At 41.7% G+C, this 17,530-nt stretch overlaps 1 pseudogene; it reads right to left on the reverse strand.

The window, feature by feature from the left end:
* Window positions 1-424: 424 nt before the first annotated feature.
* The window catches only part of LOC110345442 (beta-galactosidase-1-like protein 3), a 33,411-nt pseudogene continuing 16,305 nt past the window's right edge, over window positions 425-17,530 (reverse strand).

Consider the following 17,530-nt stretch of genomic DNA (forward strand, 5'->3'; position numbering starts at 1 on the left):
CAAAAGGTACATTTGATCAGAGAATAAAAACCCACTAAAGATTAAGCTTTAATTAGACAAATCATCACTAAAGATTTTGAAGACAATAGCCTAAAACTAGGCATGATGTAGCTATACTATAAAATCTCTTGTCCAGATTTTTGGTTATTTTCACATTTTATTGCTACTGCATGAAATGCTATGTTGACTATTCTTTTATTTATCTATTTATTTATTGGTACCTGGGATCGAACTTGGGACCTTGCACTTCCGAGGCAGGCAGGGGCACCACTGAGCTGAATCCCCATCCCTGTTGAATATTCTTAACATCAATTTTCTTCCCCCAAAATGACTTATGGATGAAATCCAGTAATCCAAGAAATGTGTTAAAACCTAGTTATCCAGCTGGGGCTTGTTTGTTGATTGGATATATATGAACCATTCATCATTGTCTCGGGATGATCTGGGAGGAAACAGAAGATGGACAATAAGAAAGGTTATGCCTCCTTAGTACAGGATGAGGACACTGCGATTTGTATTCTGAGGACAAGGATAATCTGAAGGTTTATGAGGCAGAGGCTCAAGGCAGAGGCTGGGTCACTGACCTCATTGTCTCCAGGATGGAGCCAGACACCAGGAAGGTAAAGGGTCTTCTGAGGCCCAATCTTCCAGTATCACCCAAGGTTACATCCATTGATAAACACAAACCCACGGTGCCAGCTCTGAAAAGGAAGGGGCTGAGTCCTAGGAGCAAATTCACCCTGGCAAGTGAACCTAAGGCACTCAGTGAGTGAGAGCAAGAAGAGAGGTCCAATGGCACTGAATGTGGATGTACTTTAGAGAGGGACGTGTCCTAGAACTTCCACACTGCTGTCTAGGAACAAGAGGGAAACACGACTGGAACCAAGTTTCCTCAGCGTGATTCTACAGCGGTCACTGTCCTGTGATGTGTATGTTATATTTTAAACCAGGTTTTCTGCTCCCAAAAATCAGTAGTAAGAAAAGGAGATGAATACTTGTAATGACAAAGCTATTAAAGCTACACAACCTTTTTCAAACACTTGTAATATAACAAAGAATTATAGGACAAAAATCTAGAAAGAAACAAAGAGACACAGAGACATCCTGGCAGTTTTTCTACAAGAGGCATCTCCTTATCTAGGGAGAGCTTCTGAGACACTGATGAGAGCCTTTTATCCCCTCACAAAATTTGATACCATGGAGCCTAATTTAATAATGTTCTCTTTGTTGGGATTCTGAGGAGTTACACATGAGAAAAGAGTAAGCTAGATGTAGTCCAGTCACTGAATGGGAGACATGTTTCAAATCATTTCAGTCCTTGTAATTGGAATAAGGTGCTTGCTAGAGTCGTTAGCATGTCCACAGGTAGACATCAACCCTCTCTTGAAGGAGATGATATCATCTTAGCCGTGGATAATTCATACAGTACTTTCCATATATAATATCTGACAAAAGCTACTCAAGCAAATGGTGTGACAGATAACTGACTGTGTCACTTTGAGTAAGAAATGCCCCACTAAATTAGGTCAGCATAGTTTTGAGTGTGGCTGATAGGATTTACTGAAGACAGAAGACCTACACTAGGTTGGCTTGCCACCCGAATGGAATAAAAGGGAAATGAAGAAGGAAAGCTCCCTTCTGTATCTTCAGAGGAGCTACAGTCTTTACCTTCACCTTGGATGTCATCTCCTGGCTTCCAGTGCAGACTCTTCAGCTTCCTGATGCAGACTTGCATGGGATGCTACAGTGAGCTCCCCGCCTTCGGCTGGATCTTTCAGCTCTCCACCTTACAGACCGACCTTTTGCATCCCCCCACCTGACTCTGAGTGGCCATTGTAAGCCAATCTTGTAAATTCTTATATATTTGTATATCTTGCATTAAATCTGTTTCTAGTAAGCACTGACCGATGCCAATGGAGGAAAAAAAGGATAATTTAAATTAAAAGTCAAGAATGATAGATAATAGAAATAGCTATACATGAGTCAGGTAATACATTTGCAAAACATTTGTCTTAAAATTACTATGTTTAAGGGGAAAGGAAAGAAGGGAAAGGGAAAAATATTAGAAAAGAGAAAAACAGAAACAAACTCTTTGTAAGTACGGAGGGATGGAGGGATTGAAGGGAGGACAGGGGAACAGGAAAACATAAGAACCAAGATATATCATGTCAAAGTACAGATTCCCAATGATGAATGTCATCATACTGTATACCTTAAATGTACCAATAAACTTAATGAATAAAAAATAACCATACTTAATAAATATATTCAAAGAGAGAAGAGATAAGGTGGAGAATTTTGGCAGAGAAGCAAAAATTATTTTTAAAAACTATAACTTTAGCTCTAGAATGAAAATTCTAGTACTCAAAAGTATCATTATAATTAAGAATTTAATGGATGTTTTGAATAGCAGATTAGACATAGCTAAAGAATTAAATCATAGAGTAAAAGGCAAGAAGAACGTTTCCAAAATTAAGGTCAGAGGGCCGGGGATTTAGCTCAGTGGTTCTGGCACCTGCTTCGCAAGTACAAGGTCCTGAGTTCGATCCCCGGTACCAAACAACCTACCAAACAAAAAAGCTATGGGCCGGGGATTTAGCTCAGTGGTTCACCACCTGCCTCACAAGCACAAAGACCCAAGTTTGATCCCTGGTTCCCCTGAAAAAAAAAAAACAAAGAATACATGCCTGAAAATGTCTTCTATTTAAAAGGGCCTGGGATTTAGCTCAGTGGCACCGCACCTGCCTTCCAAGCACAAGATCCTAAGTTCAATCCCTGGTACCAAAAAAAGAAAAAGAAATCAGAGGGAAAAAGGAAGAGAACCACAGAAGATAGGAAGAGACAAACGGGATATAAACAAAACAGTCATAAAATTGGAGTCTTCAAGAAGCTCTAAATTAAAAAGCAAAGTTTGCTGGACAAGATTTTGAATATGATAGTTATAGTCTATTTATAAGAGAATCATCATCGCTTCTCAGCCTTTTAGCTAAGATCAAGTATATAAGAGAATCACCAAAAACATAAAGGCATTGACAAAAATAATAGAAAAACAATGGGGAAAGACATAACATGCAAATGCTGATCATAAGGAAGTTGTTATAGCTCTATTAATATCAGAAAATGAGATGTTAAGGCAAGAAGCATAATCTGAGATAAAGAAAAACATCTTATGATGATAAAATTTTGAATTCACCTAAATGTATATGTCATATATAGGGAAGCTAAAAGGATATATTCAAAACACATAAGAAAAATTGAAGGAAAAATATATTCACAAACATAGTAAAATGTTTATATTTTTCAATAGCTGCTGGACAAAGCAAACAAAATCAAAATTATATAAGACATTTGAACCAAGATGACTAACACAACTGAATTAATGATCTGACATCTACAAAATACACATGTTCTTTCAAGCATACTTCGGAATATTTATAAATAAGACTTCATGTTAAATTAAACAAGCCTTTGTATTTTAAAGTTCTCAGACACAGGACAACTAAACAAGAAATTGATAATAAAAAAGATAACTATAACTAAAAACTTGAAAATTAAAAATGTACTTATAAAGAATTCATGTGTCAAGGAAGAAATCACAAGGGAAGTTAGAAAACATTTTAATTCACTGATTATGAAAATAAGATATATAAAAACTTATGGGACATAAGACTATCAACAGATTTTTTTTCAGTGAAAAGTTTGCAGGCCAGATGGGAGTCAGACAATGTAGTCAAACTATGAAAAGAAAAAAATGTCAAGAGTATTTCAAGTAACAAAACTGTCTTTCAAAACTGAAAGAGAAATGAAGACTTTGGCAGACAAAAAAAAAAGACTGAGACAATTCATCATCTCACATGTGCCTTACAACAAATGCTAAGGGATCCTTCGGCTTCCAGGGAAAGGAGGTTAAATAGCACTAGGAAAACACAGGAGAGAACACAGTTCATTGGCAAACACTGTCAGCTTGTCCCAGCAAGAGCAGGGCTTCCAGGGGGGCTGGTGTAGTTAGGACAGCAGCACCAGGACATCCACCCCTGCAAGATGGTAACCTGACAAGCACTGCCCTGCCTGCTGCGTGCCTGATAATGGGAAGAAAACCAGACCCCTACAGCCACCTTCTGGCCCCAAGGAAGCCAGTCCTTGTGGAACATGAGACCTATATCAGTCCCCTCACCCACAAAAAGGGAGTTCAAACTTCAGATTCAGAAGCAAAGCAGCCAGAGTAGCTATTTCAGAATTCCCACAGACTCACTCCCAAAGATTGGCCATAACTGGCAGATAATTCACAGACCTCCTTGGTTCGGCTGCACTTGCCTCCCAGCTTCCTGATCCAGTGATCTGTAAATGTTCTCACCACCAATCCTGACCTCAGTTCGAAACTCCAGAGACACACCTACAGGTAAAGTGATGACTTCCAGCACCACCTGATTCTTCTTAAATCTTCATTTTAAAAATATTTATTTATTTATTTGCTGTATTGGAATAAATTTATTTTGGGAGAGTTCCATGAGCATCACGAATATACATAAAATGAGACAGCACTGCTGACAATTAAAAAAACAGCATATGACCATTTTGAGCTTTATAAAGTTTTAAAAAATGATTTCAGTTACAGCAAAATGTTTAGATATTTTAGCAAGAATCCCCTTGCAGAACCATAATCACATTTAAGCCACTGACATACTGTTAATGGAAAAAATTCACACTGGACATAGTTAAATCTTCATTTTTTAAGATAAAATTGATAGCTATATAATTAAAATTCTGGATCAACATGAGAACCTGAGGCAGTAACTATCCCATTGGTAAGTTCCTAAAATAATTCACGTCTTCCTAAATAGGCATCACTTTTTATGGTATCTTATTTTTCTTATTTCAATATGAACCATCAACCATAGAATAAAATTTTTTTTTTTTTTTTTTTTTTGTACCAGGGATCAAACTTGGGTCCTTGCACTTGCGAGGCAGGCGATGGAACCACTGGGCTAAATCCCTGGCCAAAAAATTATATTTTATAATATTAAATTACTATATCACCAGTACAAATGTTGGCTTAGTATAATGTACACTTTGAATTCTTGCCTTAAGATAATTCAAAAGTTGTAAGAATAAAATATGTTTAAATTATTCTTATTTTGTATTTTTAAAAAGATGGAACTTATATCCACAATATATAGATCCATAATGATAATGAAAAGATGTTGCCAGAGGCAGGAAGAAAGGAAAATGGGGAATAATTGCTTAAAAGATATGGGGATCCAGAGCTAGAGGTAGTGGTAATGCAATACTGTGAATGGACTAAATGCCACTGAATAGTTCATTCTACAAGATTAATTTTATATTATATGAATTTTACCTCAATACGAGAACTTTTTAAACTTGAGAGGTGTAATGAAATCCATGCTGAAATGATAAATAGTAGTCTAAATTCATGTATTAAAAAGAATAAAGACAAACCAATCATTGAAGTCTCTATCTCAAGATATTATAAGTAACCAGCAGTAAGTACACACAGATCTCAGTGAGCAGCGGTGTGGACCAGAGCCAAATGGCTGCAGGCAGATCCCAGCCAGGGCTCTGCCCTGACACCAGTGGCTCTGGCACACAAGCCCAAACCAAAGGGCTGCCCAGAAAAGAGCTGCACAGGCTCACAAGCATCAGCCAGAGGCCTGCCCCATACCATCGGTAAGTGTGTGGAGACCCTAGCCAGAAGCCTGCTCAGGCACCAGGGTCTGGGGTGCACAGCCCCCAGCCAAAGGCCCTCCCAGACAACAGCTATTTTAGGAGGTTCCTGTGGCATGGAGTATTGTTTTCTACCCTTTAACTTTCAGTCTATGAGTTTCCTTATGAATTAAGTGTTTCTTGTATGCAGCATATTGTTGGATCTTGCCTCTTGACCCATTCTGCCAGTCTATTTCTTTTGATTTGTGAATTGAGACCATTAACATGGATGGTTATAACTGATATTTATTGACTTATCCTTGTCATGACTTTTTCTTTTGACATGCTTAGCGTTTAATTTCTTGTCATGCCTTATAGATTCATTCTGCTGGGCTTCCTGGGGTTCTGATCCTCACTGCCTTTTCCTAGGATATTATTTAAAATTCTTTGGCTTGCAGGTTTGGTATTCAAAAAGTTCCTCAGGAGCAGGCCTCTGGCTTGTGTTCCTGTGCAGCTCTTTTCTGGGCAGCCCTTTGGCTTTGGCTTGTGTGTAAAGATTCTTTAGGTCGGGGCAGGGCCCTGGCTGGGATCTGCCTGCAGCCAAAAAAAATCAGGAGTAGTTATCCTCTTTGCAGATCAAGTGGATTTCTAACCAACACTGATTAAGAAAGACAAAGAAGGACACTACATCCTTGTAAAGGGAACAACCCAAGAGGAAGAGATGACAAGCATAAATATCTATGCACCAAACACTAGTATGCCCAACTATATAAAACAAATACTAATGGGCATGGAAAATGAAATAAGTACTAATACAATTGTAGTGGGGGACCGCAACACCCCACTGTCACAAATAGATAGATCAACTAGACAAAAAATAAACAACAAAATATTAGAACTCAATCAAACTCTTGAACTTAACAGATGTTTACAGAATGTTCCACCCTACAAAATCAAAATACACATTCTTTTCAGCTGCACATGGGTTGTTCTCCAAAATAGACCATATACTCGCTCATAGAACATGTTTAAGTAAGTGCAAAGGAATTGAAGTTATCCCCTGTATATTATCAGGCCATAGTGCGATGAAATTAGAGATCAATAGCAAAAGAAACTGCAAGAATTTCAGAAACACATGGACATTGAACAACACACTTCTGAACAACCAATGGGTCCCAGAGGAAATTAAAGAAGAAATCAGACAGTTCCTAAAATTAAATGACAATGACAATACAACATATCAGAATCCAGGGGACACAATGAAAGCAGTCTTAAGAGGGAAATTCATAGCAGTGAATACGCATATTAGGAAAACAGAGCAAGCTCAATTGAACAACCTGATGCTGAACCTCAAGCTTCTAGAAAAAGAAGAGGAGGACAAACCCAAGGGAGGAAATTATAAAGATCAGAGGAGAAATCAATGCAATGGAGACGAAAAGAATGATACAAAAAAATCAATGAAGGCAAGAGTTGGTTCTTTGAGAGAATAAACAAAATTGATAAACCCTTAGCCAACCTTATCAGAAAAAGGAAAGAAAAGGCCCAAATCCATGCAATTAGGAATGAAAAGGGTGAAATTACAACAGACACAGCAGAAATCCAGAGGATTATCAATACCTATTTTGAGAACCTATATACCAATAAGATGGAAAACACAGAAGAAACGGATAGATTCCTAGATACCTTTGGTGTGAATTACCAAAGCTGAACCAAGAAGACCTAAATATTCTAAACAACCCAATATCAATGAAATTGAAAATGTAATTCAAAACTTACCAACTAAGAAAAGCCTGGGCCCTGATGGCTTCACAGCTGAATTCTACAAGACATTTAGAGAAGAACTATTGCCACTACTGATTAAACTCTTCAATGAAATTGAAAGAAAGGCAATACTCCCAAATTCATTCCTGGAAGTAAGCATCACCTTGATCCCCAAAGCAGAGAAAGACCCAACCGAAAAAGAGATCTATAGGTAAATCTCACTCATGAACATAGATGCAAAAATCCTTAATAAGATACTGGCAAATAGAATGCAGAAGATCATCAAGAAGATCATACATCCTGACCAAGTGGGATTCATCCCAGGGATGCAGGGATGGTTCAACACACACAAATCAATCAATGAAATACACTATATCAACAGAACCAAGGACAAAAACCATATGATCATCTCAATAGATGCAGAAAAAGCATTTGACAAAATCCAACATACATTTATGATAAAAACCCTACAAAAATTGGAACAGACAGTCTCTACCTCAATCTGATAAAATCCACCAATGAAAAACCAACAGTGAATATCATACTAAATGGTCTAATACTAAAATCCTTCACACTAAAATCAGGAACAAGGCAAGGATGTCCACTAACACCACTCTTGTTTAATATAGTTTTGGAAACATTAGCCATGGTAATTAGACAAGAGAAAGAAATAAAAGGAATAAAGATAGGAAATGAAGAAGTCAAATTGTCATTATTTGCAGATGACATGAGACTCTATATAGAAGATCCCAAGAACTCCACCAAAAGTCCTATATACTTACTAACCAAATTCAGTAAAGTAGCTAGATACAAAGTCAACACACAAAAATCAATAGCTTTCCTCTACACGAACAACAGACCCACTGAGAGAGAAATAGGGCAAACAATTCCTTTCACAATAGCTTCCAAAAAACTGAAATACCTAGGAATCAGTCTAACAAAAGAAATCAAAGACCTCTTCTCTGAAAGCTACAACACTCTGAAAAGAGATATTGAAGATGATATCAAAAAATGGAAAGACATCCCTTGTTCCTGGTAGGAAGAATCAACATAGTGAAAACTGCTATATAGATTCAATGCAATCTCAATTGAAATTCCAGCAGCATACTTCACAGACCTGGAGAAAACAATCCAAAAATCCATTTGAAACAGGAAAAGACCTAGAATAGCAAAAGCAATTCTAGGCAATAGAGACATGGCAGGGGGTATTACAACCCCCAACTTGAAACTATACTACAAAGCTACTGTGATAAAACCAGCATGGTACTGGCAAAGAAACAGACCTGAGATCAGTGGAACACATCAGAAGACACAGAAACAACTCCAGACATACTCAGCCAACTCATCTTCGACAAAGGAGCCAAACACCCTCACTGGAGGAAAGATAGCCTCATTAATAAATGGTGCTGGAAAAACTGGGTTTCAACTTGCCAAAGATTAAAACTAGACCTATATCTCTTGCCATGCACTAAACTAAAATTGAAGTGGATTAAAGATCTAAATATTAAAACAAAAACGCTGAACCAGCTGGAACAGAGGTTAGGTAGAACTCTTGAAGACATCGGTGTAGGAAAAGATTTTATGAACAAAACCTCAGTTGCCCGTGAACTAGCACAAACAATCAACAAGTGGGATCTCATCTTATTAAAAAGCTTCTGCACAGCAAGAGAAACCACCAATAGTGTGAAGTGACAACGCACAACGTGGGAAAAAATTTTTACCTGCTGTTCCTCAGACAAAGGTCTACTATCTTGAATCTATAAAGAACTTAAAAAGATCAGACCTCCCAAATTTAAAGACCCAATCCAAAAATGGGCATCTGAAATGAACAGACATTTCTCAGAGAAAGAAGTAGAAATAGCAAATAAATACATGAAAAAATGTTCAACATCACTGGTCGTTCCAGAGATGCAAATGAAAATAATGCTGAGATTCCACCTCACACCAGAAAGAATGGCTGCTATCATGAAATCAACCAATAACAAATGCTGGTGCAGCCGTGGGGAAAGAGGAACCCTGCTCCACTGCTGGTGGGAGTGTAGACTGGTGCAACCCCTGTGGAAATCAGTGTCAAGATACCTCAAGGAACTAGGACTGGAAGTCCCATTTGACCCCGCTATTCCCCTGCTGGGGATCTTGCCCAAAGAATTAAAAGAATCATACCACAGTGATATATGTGCACCCATGTTCATAGCAGCACAGTTTGTAATAGTTAAAACTTGGAAACAGCCCAATTGCCCATCACTGAAGACTCGATAAAGAAAATCTGGGGTTTTTTTTTAATAAAATGGAGTTCTACTAAGCCATAAGAAAATGAGAAATTAGAGACATTCATAGCTAAATGGATGCACATTGAGGCAATACTCTTAAGTGATATAAATAGGACACACATGTATAAATACCAAAGAGCTATAGTTAGTCTCTAGTGTGAGAAGCTGAAAGTGTAAATAAGGACTAAAAGGTATAATAGATAATGTGAAATAGGAAGAAAAGGGGCAAAGGGGAAGGGGAAGTGGGAGGGGTAGGGGAAAGGAAAGAAGGGAATGGAATTAATATGAGAAAATGAAAAAATGGAAACAAAATCTTTGTAAATAGGGAGGGATAGAGGGGTTGAAAGGAGGGCTGGGCAAGGGTGAAAAATAAGAACCAAGAGAGATTATGTAAAGGTGCAAATTTCCAATGATGAATGTCATTATATTGTATACCTAAAATGTACTGATAAAATTAATTTTTAAAAAATGATCACCATCAGGAATGAAAGTGAGAACATCATGACTGGCAACGAAGACTTTTTGTTTGTTTGTTTGTTTGTTTGTTTGTATTTTGGTACCTGGGATCAAACTCGGTACCTTGCGCTTGGTAAGGCAGGCAGCAGAACCACTGAGCTAAATCCCCAGCGCTGACATCTAAAACTTTAAATGAATTATCACAAATAACTCCATGCCTGTCAATTTTAAAATGCAGATAAAATGGAGGTACATAAAATACCAAACCATAAATACCAAACAAATAAATAACATGAATTGTCCTATATCTATTAGAGAAATTAAGTTTATAGATTAAAATCTTCTAAAAAGAAAAGGTCAGATCTAGATTATTTCATTGATAAAATTTACCAAACATTAAGTGAAAAATGCTAACATACAAACTCTTACAGAAAACAGAAAAAGAAAGAATACTTCCAAATTCATTAGATTAGGCCAACATTATTCTAATTTGAAAATCAAAGACATTTCAAGAAAAGAAAACCAAAGACCAATATCCCTCAGAAACATGGAAGCAAAAACTCTCAGGAACATACGTACAAATAAAATCCAACAATATATAAAACAACAATCACACTGTCATATGAGACTCATCCAAGAATTTCAAGATGGAGCCAACATCCAAAGTCAAATTTCAAGACAGAATCAGTATTTAAAAACCATATTAACATACAAAAACAAGGATATATTAGGAAAGCTGCATGATCTTTGGTTTTTTATGACAGCAAAACTAAAGCCATGTAATTGTACAAAAGGAACACAATAATGATTCATGCTACAGCATGCATGAACCTTAAAAACAAATAATAGTTATTGTATAATTCCATTTACAGGCAAACCTTGGAGAGAGTGTGTGATCAGTTATAGACTGCTGTAGTAAAGTGTGCATCACAACAAGCTCAGTCACATGATTTTCTATTACCCAGTACATACAAATGTCATGTTAACACTATGCTGTATGCTACTAAATGTGCAACAACATTATGTCTAAATAAACAATGTGTGTAACTTAATTAAAATTCTCCATTGTGTGGACAGAACTGTAGTTCATCAGGTCAAATGAAGCAAGCCAGAGATGAAAAGCAAATATCATGTGTTCTCACTTATTCATGGAAACTCCAGTGTTGATCTCATATAGAAGAATAGAGGAGGACAATGGTCACTACAGACAGAAAAGGACAGGGTTAAGGAGAAGGGGAAGAAGTTAGATAAGAGGCACTAAACACAGTGGAGGAATCAGCTCTGGTTTTGTTTAGCACATAACTATTAGGTACAATAATCTATGACATATTTCAAGTAAGTAGAAAAGTATGAGATGCCCAGTGTGACACAGGCAGGGGTTCCTCCTCAAACCACCACAGAAGGCAAGTGCACCCCCAGATGGCTTGGAACCCTGCCAAGGACCAGGGTGCAGACACACAATCTCCTGTAGATCCTGTGTTCACTGAACACCCATTGTGTAGACTAAGGAAGTCATGGGAAGAGAACAGGGAAAACTACATGTCAGTATATCCCACTTGCACTTGAAGAAGCTGATGAAAAGAATTCTTCCTAAGTGATTCCAGATTGGCAATGCCCAACACTGTAGAGAGAAGGAGAGAGAACTGAGGCATGGTGACCAGGGTTATTAGGGAAGGGAAGGAGGCCCAGCCCAAACATGGAGGAGGTGTGCTGAGGACTAAGAATTACCAGGTGCTGCCTACAGCCCACTTGCAATGCACAGAGCACCCTCATGGCTTCACCACATTACTGAGCACCTGCAAGGACACTCATCTTTGCTGAGACATGCAAAGAAACTTAACTACCTTTGTGCAGAGTCAGGGACCAGGCCAAGCCACTCTAAGTGATTAGAACTAGGAACTGAATGCGGGCATCCCATCCCCAGGCTCCAGATTACACAATGATATGGGAAGAGCCACTAAAAAGAAGAAGCTATCAGTCCAAAGTAGCTGCTAGTCTGTACTAAAGATCACCAGAGAGATGATCCCTGGGCCAACCCACCTGTTCACACCTCACTACTGTCACCCTGTGATTGTGTGCCTAAGTTTCCAGCTACTGCTTTCCGTAGGATCTAAGTGTCTACAGTGAACTTTCCATACACACCCATCTTCCACTTCCCCATGTGACTGTCGATGTTGGTGACTAGGGCAGGACCCTCAGCCATGGCCATACCCAAAACAGTTTCCTGGACACAGAAGCTATGACATATGGAAAGACAAGCTGTGGATGAGGAGATGCAGTATTGCTCTGTGTAAAGACGACAGCAGCAAGGAAAAGGGTGGAGATGACAATTGAATGCAAGCTTTGATGTTGCCCCTCACCTTTTGGGATATCACTTCTCTAGGATTATCCAAAGGACCTGGGAAGACAGCCAAAAGGCATGGCCTTGGCTCTAAGACTTGTCCATGGCTTATACTGACTAAGAGCCTCAGTTCTGCCCTGAAACAACTCTAAATGTGTACTTCCTTTGACCGAGCCATTCATAACTTCATCATAATGATTATAGGTCAAGAGCAGCTTTACAATCCCTCTTTTCAGGAGAGCCTGTTGAGAAAATTACACAAGTGCACCCACTTTCCTTGCTCACATGGGAAGGAGACGAAAGGAAATTAGGACATAAAGAGAGTTGCATTCAGAAAGGCAAGTGTGACCTACAGAAGGACCTATGCCTTGGATCCTAAATGGCCCCCAAAGGCCATGTGGCAAGACTTGTTCCCAGCATGGTGCTCTTGGAGGTAGTGGAACTCTCACGGGTGGGGTTTGCGGGGACATTCTGCTATAGAGGCTATGCTTTCTAAGGGGGCTGTGGTCCTCCTGTTCACTCCAACCACATAGTGAGAGAAAGCTCTGCCAGCTTTTCTACCTGATATGCTTCCTCATCACAGGCACAATATCCCTGGGGCCAGTGATCATGGACTGAGCCCCCCAGAACTGTGAGTCAGGATGAGCCTTCACTACTTACAAGTAGACGACCTCAGGCACTTGTTAGAGTAACTGGAAGCAGATGGACAGAGAGGGGAGGAATTCAGAGTCTGACCTCTGGGAATGAGCAGCAGGAAACCATCACCCCAGCTCAGCCTGGTGTGGGTCCTGACTCTCTAACAGCAGCCCAGGGTGCTCTGACACCCAAAGTCACAGCACCCGAACAAAGAGGGAGCAGCTGCCAGGACACACCCCAGGGAGGACTGAAGTCATACTCAATGGGAGAAAGAAGATTTGGGAGTCACTTTGTCCATGAGGGAGAGACTGAGCCAGTGGGACCTAGAGAATGAGAAGGACAACTTCAGAGAGTGAGGGTCCTGCCCGGACACTGGCATAGAAAGCAAGGATACATGCCATGGCTGTGGGAGGGAAACAACCTGAGACTCTTACCTAATGAGGACACAGGGGCAGATGGGTGGCCGAAGAGCTGGGGCATCCTCCTGGGTGTCTCTTATGTTCGCTGAGCCATGTTTTAGGCCTGGGAATGGAGTCCAGGAGTACATTTTTCAAATCAAGGAAAAGCACTCCTATATGAGACTGGGTGAGGAGGGCACACCAACCCCCGCAACAAAATAGGAGGACAGTTACTCATGAACTGGCCACATCCAGGAGGCAAAGGCCTAGTGCAGGGCCTGCTCAGCCACAGAGCCCAGCCAGAAACCCCTCCATTTCTACCAGGCCCTTCTCTCAAGGTCTCTGTGTCCACAGAGCAACACAAGCAGGGCCACAGCTACATGTGTCAGGTCAGAACATGGGCCTTGCATGCGGCCCTGATGACAGGGTCCAGTTTGAGCTCATCAGCTCCCTGAATATTAGAATTGAGGCCCTTGGAGGGGCCTGAGCCACTAGCACGGACACCAATGGGACCACACTGAATCCCTGGCCTGAGACATCCCCAAGTGAGGAGCAAAGGAACCAGAAGAAGGGTTTCCTAACCCAGACCTAAAAGCTGTAAGAACACAGCATCCTCACCAGGTTTCAGAAGCATTGTTTACTATGATGCAGATACCCCAGCCTCCAGCCAGAGAACAGTCACAGAAATAGAAAGCAGAAAGGAATCCTCCTCTGAAATCATGTTTTCTCATTATCAGGTCACTGAGTACATCTTGACTGCTCTGACTACAGTGTGAAGTCACAGAGAAATTGACCCTGCTTTCATCCAGGCTCCTGATGGGCAGAAACTGGCAACCTCGCCAAGTAGCAGGGATCAGACACTTGCTGGGGAGAGAACCCAGGAGCCAGAGAACATGGAGGCAAAGCCAGAGTCCTTACTTCCTTAAGATATGCCATATAGTGCTTATCCTTATTAAACCACCCATATTCATTCTCCACTTGCACTGTGATGACAGGGCCGCCCTGGTGGTACTGAGAGAAAAGCAGACGAGGGTTGGAGAGACACCACTGGGCAAGAGCCTGGAACTGTGGAGTTTGTGGCTGTAGAAAGAGCAGCTGATCAGTGTACTTGGATCTCAGCCACTTAGAGCCTAGCTCAAGCCACAAGATGTCAGCTTCATTTTCCCTAGAGACTTGACACAGCCAGTTTGGAGGTGGAGCCACGACAAACTCAAAAGACAACAGGAAGAAAGGTCACTGGGCCCTACCTGGAGAGGAAGCATTCTGGGAATCAGTTGATCAAAGTACTCATCAACTGTATCCATAAAGCTCTTTTTGTTGGTTCTCAGTTGTGTCTTGGGGTCCTGCAGGAACCAGCTGAGAGGAAGAAGGGACACATCAGAGTGAGAGACAGGAAGCAGGAAGAAGGACACAGCCAGCGGCTGAGCACCGCAAACAGCCCCTGCACAGCACTGCTGCCTCTCTTTCCATCCTCCCTCACCCACAGTGCTCTAGCCCTAGGGGTCCTGAAGTGACTGCACCCGTGAGCTCTGCACACCATCCACACAGACCCATAGCGTTGAGGAGGAAACATGCCACCCTGTCCCAAGGCGCTGTAGGCCTAGAAGAGCTTTCAGCTCAAATGGTCAGAAAGGGTTGAGCTGTGTCACATCCTCCAATCCTGTCCTCCTCTCTAGCTCAGTCACTAAGCATGAGGTCTAAGCAGACCATCTGCACCCGGGCACAGGTCACCTGTAAGACCTGAGACTTCAAGTGCAGAACAGGAAATGATACAGAACAGTGGCACCGACCACAAGGCCCCTTTGAGGTGGGGCCAGGCCTCAGTGCTCAGACCTCACTCCTCTGGGCCAAGTGCCAGCATCACGATGAAGATGAAGGAGGAATACAAGAAGGAAAGGAGGGGCCAGGGCAGAGGCCCACCCTCAGCGAAATAGGGGAAGATCCTCTTCTAGTCCTCTTGTCAGAGCCTTCCTGTATGCTATCCAGCTTCTGATCCTTCATTCCACCCTGTGGGAAATCAGAGGTGGACACAGCCCTATCTCCATGGAGCAAGAGACTGAGGAAGCTCCTGTTCCCGGGGCCACAGGCCAAACACACCAAGTCCACACCTCAAGTCCTCATCTGAGCCAGGGGATGACAGCAACACCCACCCCACACCACTGCAGGCTCCACAGCAAGGTCCTGTGGTGCATGGCCAGACACCCCAGAACACCTGCTCAGCCCATGAAGGTAGCTTTTGCCACCACACAATTGAGATGCCACTCAAAATGCTGCACTAAACCAGGACTCAGGACTCATGGCCCGGCTCACCTGGGCAGGCCCCTGAAGTCCATCTCAGCACAGACGTAGGGGCCTGGGCAAAGAATCACCCACAGCTCAATCTCAGCAGCCAGCAGGACAAAGGCCCTGGAAGGAAAACAAAGTCAGCTGTCTCATGTTGGCCCAGAAGGGAGGCTGCGTAGGGGAGGGGTGAGCCCACAGGCGTTCCGGGTATCAGAGCCTCGAGACTCCTCCCCTCCCCTCCTCTTTCACTGGGGAAGAATACCTGATGAGATTCAGCCCAGCCCAGGAGAGCACAGATTCCCTACACCAGCTCTGAGCTCAGAGGCCACAGAACATGGGCTTGCCTGGGCTTCCAGTGTCAGGACCACACATGCAGCACCATGAGGGCATGGGGAGAAACATTGTCAGACAGGGCAGAGCAGTCATAGTGAAACTGACCCCATAACAAGCGCAGAGCACAGTCCCTTCCCCGCCTCACTATGGGGCCTCCCTGCAAGCCAGCAGGGTTGTGGGGTCTTGGGCTGCAGGTCCAGCTCTGAGAGACAGGTCACTGCTGGGAGGCATCCTAGCCCTGGATGTACAATCTCTATCAGCATTCCAAGGACAAGAGTGCAGACCCCTGACCCTCTCTGGGCCTCACGCCACAGCTGACATCCCTAGGGTTCCTCATCGACCTCTGGCTGCCATTTCTCTGCCGCTTTCCCAACTCAGGTCGCAGTGCAGCAACCCCATATACTCCAGGTCCAGGTTCCCAGAGAAATCCAGTTTGCCTCTTTCTGTCTCATGGAGGTTCCATGGAATGTAGCTGAAAGAGGGAGCACAGAATTACAATCTCATCTTCCTTCTTTGCTTCAGTCACTGCACCAGGAACAAAGCCAAGCTCCACACAGTGGTAGCTCTGTGTTGCAAAGAGCTGAAGTTTGCCATGATCATTAAAGCCCTACCACATGAACAGCGACTGTCTTTAGTAGTCCCTTCTTCTCTTCCCCAACTCTGATCCAAATGACAATTTTCCTAGGGTTCTAGATTCTATGGATTTATATGTATTTTCTCCAACTCACTGCTTTATTCTCGGTTAAATACAAAGAAATAATATGATAAATATACAAAGAAAAGGAAAACGCAACCAAAATGTGTGCTGCTTCTCTGTCATTATTTCTACAATCAACCAAGATAAAAATAGAGGTGTAGGGCCAGGGATTTAGTTCAGTGGCATCATGCCTGCCTTGCAAGTGCAAGGTCCCGAGTTCAATCCCTGGTACTGAAAAACAAAATAGAGGAGGTGCTCTCCTAAGGACAGGGAGGGATGACACAGGGGGTACAGCCTTCACCCTCAGTGAGGTGCACCCCTGCCAGGCCTCCATGAAGACTCTTAGGAGTCTGCAGGGTCAAGTCCAAGGGTGAAAGTGGATTTCACACTGTTCTTATTATTGCCATGTGTCAAAGATACACTTTGGAAGTTGTGCTTCCCATTACTCTGTGGTTTTTATTACATAGTTCTGTGAAGTGAGAGATTTTGAAGATATGTCTGTTGCATGATGGCAGAACTGATAGATTGTAAGATCCTTTGTTGTGAGATGGAATGAAATGTCGGTTTGCTGAAAACAATAAACACCACACCATTTACAGCTATATGTTATAAGAAGAGATTGAATAAAATGACTTATGTAAATTTGCTGAAAACAAAAATATCCAAAAAATACAGATAAGGCAAAATTGTTCTA

The sequence above is a fragment of the Heterocephalus glaber genome, unplaced genomic scaffold (genome assembly GCF_053883595.1).
Source record: "Heterocephalus glaber isolate CG9 unplaced genomic scaffold, H.glaber_assembly_v1.0 deba00001446, whole genome shotgun sequence".
Taxonomy (NCBI): Eukaryota; Metazoa; Chordata; class Mammalia; order Rodentia; family Bathyergidae; genus Heterocephalus; species Heterocephalus glaber.